General features: G+C 47.0%; 1 long non-coding RNA gene across 2 annotated transcripts; it reads left to right on the top strand.

Moving 5' to 3' along the window:
- Window positions 1–3524: 3524 nt before the first annotated feature.
- Window positions 3525–6200, top strand: LOC123140946 (uncharacterized). Of its 2 annotated transcripts, XR_006470111.1 has the most exons (5): window positions 3525–4115; window positions 4199–4301; window positions 4526–4644; window positions 5497–5666; window positions 5811–6200. It is a non-coding gene; the product is annotated as an uncharacterized lncRNA (long non-coding RNA). The 2 variants fall into 2 exon arrangements; XR_006470110.1 differs by lacking the exon at window positions 5811–6200 and having other exon boundaries at window positions 3527–4115; window positions 5497–5717.
- Window positions 6201–6429: the final 229 nt, after the last annotated feature.

Here is a 6429-nt window from a genome sequence, read left to right as displayed (position 1 = left end):
GAATATGATCAATCTCACACATCACATATATCATTCATCACATCTTCTGGCCATATCACATCACATAGCACTTGCTGCAAAAACAAGTTAGACGTCCTCTAATTGTTGTTGCAAGTTTTTACGTGGTTTGTAGGTTTCTAGCAAGAACGTTTTCTTACCTACGTATGACCACAACATGATTTGCCAATTTCTATTTACCCTTCATAAGGACCCTTTTCATCGAATCCGTTCTGACTAAAGTAGGAGAGACAGACACCCGCTAGCCACCTTATGCAACTAGTGCATGTCAGTCGGTGGAACCTGTCTCACGTAAGCGTACGTGTAAGGTCGGTCCGGGCCGCTTCATCCTACAATGCCGCCGAAACAAGAAACAACTAGTAGCGGCAAGAAGAATTGGCAAACTCAACGCCAACAACTGCTTTGTGTTCTACTCGTGCATAGTAACTACGCATAGGCCTGGCTCATGATGCCACTGTTGGGAATCGTAGCATAATTTAAAATTTTCCGACGCTCACCAAGATGCATCTATGGAGTCTACTAGCAACGAGGGGAAGGGAGTGCATCTACATACCCTTGTAGATCGCGAGCGGAAGCGTTCCAATGAACGTGGATGACGGAGTCGTACTCGCCGTGATCCAAATCACCGATGACCGAGTGTCGAACGGACGGCACCTCCGCGTTCAACACACGTACGGTGCAGCGACGTCTCCTCCTTCTAGATCCAGCAAGGGGGAAGGAGAGGTTGATGGAGATCCAGCAGCACGACGGCGTGGTGGTGGATGTAGCGGGTCTCCGGCAGGGCTTCGCCAAGCTTCTGCGAGAGAGAGAGGTGTTGCAGGGGAGGAGGAGGTGCCCAAGGCTGTAGTGTGCTGCCCTCCCTCCCCCCCTTTATATAGGCCCCTGGGGGGTGTGCCAGCCCTGGGAGATGGGATCTCCAAGGGGGGGCGGCGGCCAAGGGGAAAAGGAGTTGCCTTGCCCCCCAAGGCAAGGGGGAACTCCCCCCCTAGGGTTCCCAACCCTAGGCGCATGGGGGGAGGCCCAAGGGGGGCGCCCCAGCCCACTAAGGGCTGGTTCCCTTCCACTTTCAGCCCACGGGGCCCTCCGGGATAGCTGGCCCCACCCGGTGGACCCCCGGGACCCTTCCGGTGGTCCCGGTACAATACCGGTAACCCCCGAAACTTTCCCGGTGGCCGAAACTGGACTTCCTATATATAATTCTTCACCTCCGGACCACCAAGGGCATTTTAGTCATTTCACGCGCAGGCATATAAAGCGCAGCCCGCCCGTGGAGAAACCTAGCCGCTGCCTCCGCCCGCACTCCCCCTCCCCTGAACCCTAGCCGCCGCCTCCTCCTCGTCCCGCCTCAGCCGCCTCCCCCCTCCCTCCTTACCCTCTCCCCCCAACCCCCTCCCGCATCTCGTCCGCCCAGAGTGCGGAGGCGAACTTCCCGGCGATGGTGACGTTGGCTCGAGGCCGGGGAGCGGCCGATGCGGGGTTGTTTGGATCGAGGCGTGGGAGCGGCGGATGCGGCGTCGGCGGCGGCAAGAGAAGAGTAACGGTGGCGGCGTCGAACTGCGAAGAGGCGAGGGAGCGGTGGTGGCGGCGTTGGGAGAGAGGATGAGAGGGAGAGAGAAGGGCAGTAGCCAGCAGCACGTCGTCCGTGTCGCGTGGTGGCCTAGATGCGGCCGCCCCGTGACCGGCCTCGACGACCACGGCCTCGATCCGGCCTCAGCCAGAGGACCACGAGCCGAGGACTGCGGCCTCGATCAGGACTCAACATCTGGGGCGACGACGGAGGGGGAGGGGAAAGGAGGGGAGCAGTAGCCAGCATCAGGGGCGTACGTCAACACTCATCTAGACCACGGGGAGAGAAGCCAAGGGAGGGGGAGGGGCGGCGAGGACGGGGGCGTCCGCTCCGGCGAAGCAGCGCGCCACCCACCCCGGCTCAAATCGCGCAGGGGAGGCAGATCCCGGCGGGTCGGTGCCGCTCTCCTTGTAGGCCCTCGCTCCAGGTCGCCGAGGAGGGGTTGTAGCTGAGTCTGCGTAGTTGAGGGTAAGGAGGGCTGAGGTGGGAGGGGAAGGAGATGGTCATGGATCTGCTTGAGAAGGTGAGAGGACGAAGACAGAGGGGGTGCTAGGTGGAGGAGAGCTCCTGTTCGATGCTAGCCAGCTAAGCTATGGACTGAGTACGCCTGATATATGGCACTACTTTATATACAATCTAGAAGCCGCAGGTACGAGTTTTTTTTTAACATTTTCAACATTTCTTGGACAAAAAAATTGAAGATTTTCTAATATTAATTTTATTCAATACGGTGAACAAAAGGGAATTCCGAACTTTTTTTGGAAATGTGAACAAAATTTGAAAACAGGAACAATAATCGACAAACTTGAACAGTAATATAAAATTGTGAACAAATTTCGAAAATCTGAACAATTTTTTTAACTGTGAACAATTTTTAAAAAATAATTTAAAATACTCATTGAACATTTTCTTAGTATACCATGAAGATTATTCAAATACACATCGAACATTTTTTAAAAATATGATGAACATTTTTTTAAATGCACTTGAACAAAGTTTTCTATACACGATGAACATTATTGTACAGGAGTGAACATTTTTTAAATGTACGGTGAACATTTTTCTTCAACACGGCGAACAAAATGGAATTCTAAACTATTTTGGAAACGTGCACAAAATTTGAAAAAAGGAACAATAATCGAAAAACTTGAACAAAATTTGGAATTTCAAACATTCTTCTGAAAATTCTGAACCTTTTTTCGGAAATATTGAATTTATGAAAAAACAAAATACTGTAGAAAAAGAAAAGAAAAGGAAGAAATAATCAGGAAGAAAAAGAAAAAGAAAACGAAAAATAAAAATAATGAAGAAAACCGGAAAACCCTGTAAGAAAATACAAAACAGGGAAAAAACCGGTCCAGGGAACCTTCTAGAAAGTTCCCAAAACCGGTTCCTCGCTGCTAGTGGGCCGGCCCGTGTCGGTCACTCGCTTCGCTTCGCTTCAGCGAAGCTGCGCCGATTTGACGCTAACGGGCGTCATATAGGATCCACCAAGGGGGAGTAGCAGAGGACGGCTCGTCCACGAGCTCAAGTTTAAAGCGGTGAGATCCCTTCCCCATCTCTCATTATCTCTGTTTTTTCCACACCAAACACTCAGCCCCCTGTGTGCGCTTCACCTTTTCCTCCTTGCCATCGCTCAACAGGACGGCGGCCTCACCGGGTGGGTGACGACATCTGCACCTGGTTCCTCGTTGTTGAGGCAAAATAGGAGGCAATTCGTGCAGTCATGCAGCGGATTGAGGCCTCGGCAGGTGGGTGACGGCGGCTGTAGATGGTGCACCATGACGACTCCCAGCGAGTATCCTTCTCTCTGTACCAGATTTGATTCTTTACGTTTTGGGTTTGCATATGCTGGCGATTGCCTTCTATTTGCGCTCAATTGGCGTATGTATGTGTGCTGGTAGAAGTGGGACCAACAACTTCGTTAGGAGCAGTCTATTTTAACTCACACATTCCTTGAACTGAACAAATACATTTGAGTTCTTCCATTTTTGAATTTATGCTTCTGTAATGTCATACCTTCAGTTTGGGTCAGTAATGACCGGCTCACCAATCGATTAGGTTCAGAACAAAGTGTACTGGATCTTGGTTAGGCATCGTCCTTTATATGCATCCAACTATAGCCTATGCCTGACCTTCATGTTTATCTTTTCATTCGTCAAGGTCATGTCCGCGGCACGGCGAGACGCCCGCGAAGCATTGCTTGCTTCCATGCCGACGCGAGCCGCCAGTCCACCCAGCTCACGAATAGCCGCGCGGGTCTCCGATCCAGCGCCCTCCCTATGGCACAGCTCCACCGTGCTGACTGATGCTGCCTACGCCATGGAAAGGGCAAGTATCTTCTTACCCTTTTATCTCAGTATGGTGTCCTAATGTGGTGGATGGACTTGGTAACACTGTTTGCTACGATCGAGGACCCAGCACAGCTTGTTGTCGAGAGACGTGAAGAAAGTCTGATAGTAGTTGCTGCATTCGAGTTGATTTCTATCCCCAGAGCATCAACCTTGGCACACTCTTTGAGAAGCAAACAGTATGCTCAACATCTCAAATTGTTCCTGAATAAAGATTTTACCATGATTACTTTTCCTTAATTTGGAATCTTTCTATTAATAGGGTTCTGTTAAACGTGAACATGTTTGCGTCAAGGCTTTGTTTATGGTAGAAGAAGAAATCGAGGTCGCCAAAACTCATTGCTAGATTACTCCACTGCAAAAAAGTAAGAAGAGGCTAACTTCTTTACCAAGTACAAATAACACTTCATACTACTTTGGCTGTTGATATCAACCGTTTAACATGTGCTAGCTTCACACATGTGACATATCTCATGTTCCTTATTTAGTTTTAGCTAATATCATTCCAGGTTTTAGTTTACAATTTAAATCTGAGTATACACACTTTCCTTGGTTTGTATTGACAAGAATATTAAAAATACATATATAGTACAACTCACAACGGCAAGAAGGAAGAGCTCGGGCCACCCGCAACGCTAGGCCGCCGGCCCTCCTCCCTCAAGCTCAAGGCGGCGAAGAGATGGTTGAGATGGTGTTGCAGCTCCGTAGGTACCGGCTTCTACAACGTCTCTTGCTCTCTCAATTTTCTTGCCTCCCCTGGAATTCAATGGACGAAGAACATGTGTTGAAACTACATGAGGTTTGGCTGTGTGATTGCACCCTGTTTGTGTGCCGGCAGGGCAAGAGATTTTTTTATGCTTCAGTTAGTAAAGGAATAATGAAGTGACATTTATTCGATTCTCATGCTTATTACAGCCTGGTGATTAGAGTCAATAGTTTGCTCTTGGCTCTCAAATACTTCTATTCATGACTCGCTTCCAAACTACAGATTCATGAATGTTGTTCCCCAAGAGGTGTCGTGCTCTCCTTTGTTGTGAGCTCATTGTGTGTTGCGCTCGCGTCGCTGCCGTTCTTGTGTCGGTGTTGCTGCCGTGGAGGGCTTGGTTTAATGTACTGTATGAACCAAACAGACCCCCAGTCTTATGACTCTAACCATTCATTTAGCATGCTGATTATGTACTAGGAAGCATCTTAATATGTAGAATCTTTTATGATGTTAAATATAAAACAAAGTAGGATGATAATTGTGATTAGTGTTTGATCCTGCCAATTTAACTGGCCCTAATAATTAATCATACATAATTACTTGCATATGTCCTTTTTAATACTACAGTCTATGTGATCCCAGATTGTAATTTTGTTGGGAAATCTCAGCTTTGATTTAGAATACCAACACTGACAAAATCCTATTTAGTTTCTGCTGTTTCGGAAAGGTTGCCTACTATACCACTATTTTTTATTCAGCTTGGCTTCAATGTTGTATTGCTGATCGTCTATTTAGACACCAAAAAACATATAAGAACGTAGACAATTAAATGATTCTGTACTTTTATGACGTAGGTGGAGACAATATCTCTGCCACCGAGGGGGTTGTTTCGAGAGTGGAACTAACACAGTATGCCCATGGTGCGACTCAGCTCATGGCTATACAAATTTCTTTGTTAATGGGCAGTATAAAAGGAAGGAAACTTATTTTTTAACACTGATGAGTAATGAGTGCACTCTACAAGGTTAGCCCTACTGCCATTGGTACTGAACTACTGACAATTATCTTTAGCTATTTCTCTTTTATCTATAGCATCCCGAAGGTGACAAAATTTTATATTGCATGGTTGTAAATTTCTCTTTTGTCTAATTTGTTTTTATGTCTCTAGGTGTCCTCATTTCGGGATAGTAAGTCCGACGACAAGAGATTCTACATATTTTCTCCCACAAAGGCAGCTAAGTTGAAGACATATTCAAAAGATGACCGTGTCTCTGTGGTTGAGGCCTTGATCTTGGTCAAGAGTGTTTATTCGCTCAGGCCGCTTAGTGGAAGAATAACTTTTGTGCAGAGTGACATTTCTATTTCGACTGCAAGGAATCAAAATAGGATGACCAGGAGGCTTTAAACGAGAGTCTTATACAGGATTGAGAATAGATTATGCTTTCAGAGTTTTCATGCTACTGAAAGCAACTGAAGCTACGCTATGAGGATCATCTAAGCTTGTTTGGATCCAGTAGATACCATTTTTGAGGTAAAAATGGCTGTGAATATTAATTACCGCTGCATATTCTTTGAGACCGTGCACAATTCTAAGATAAAATGCTTATATGAAATTGATTTTTTTTAGAAAAGGAGGATGCACCCCCGGCCTCTGCATCTGGACGATGCATACGGCCACTATATTAATTATTAAGCACAAAAGACCTTACAAAATAGTACATCAGTAAGCCTGAAGCCACCATCTAGGCAACATCTGTCGCTACTCCTACCCCCTTGATGCAGTGGTG

Source organism: Triticum aestivum, chromosome 6D (assembly GCF_018294505.1).
Source record: "Triticum aestivum cultivar Chinese Spring chromosome 6D, IWGSC CS RefSeq v2.1, whole genome shotgun sequence".
In the NCBI taxonomy this organism is placed as follows: Eukaryota; Viridiplantae; Streptophyta; class Magnoliopsida; order Poales; family Poaceae; genus Triticum; species Triticum aestivum.
The sequence above is the reverse complement of the archived record's forward strand: the minus strand, read 5'-3'. Positions and strand labels throughout refer to the sequence as shown.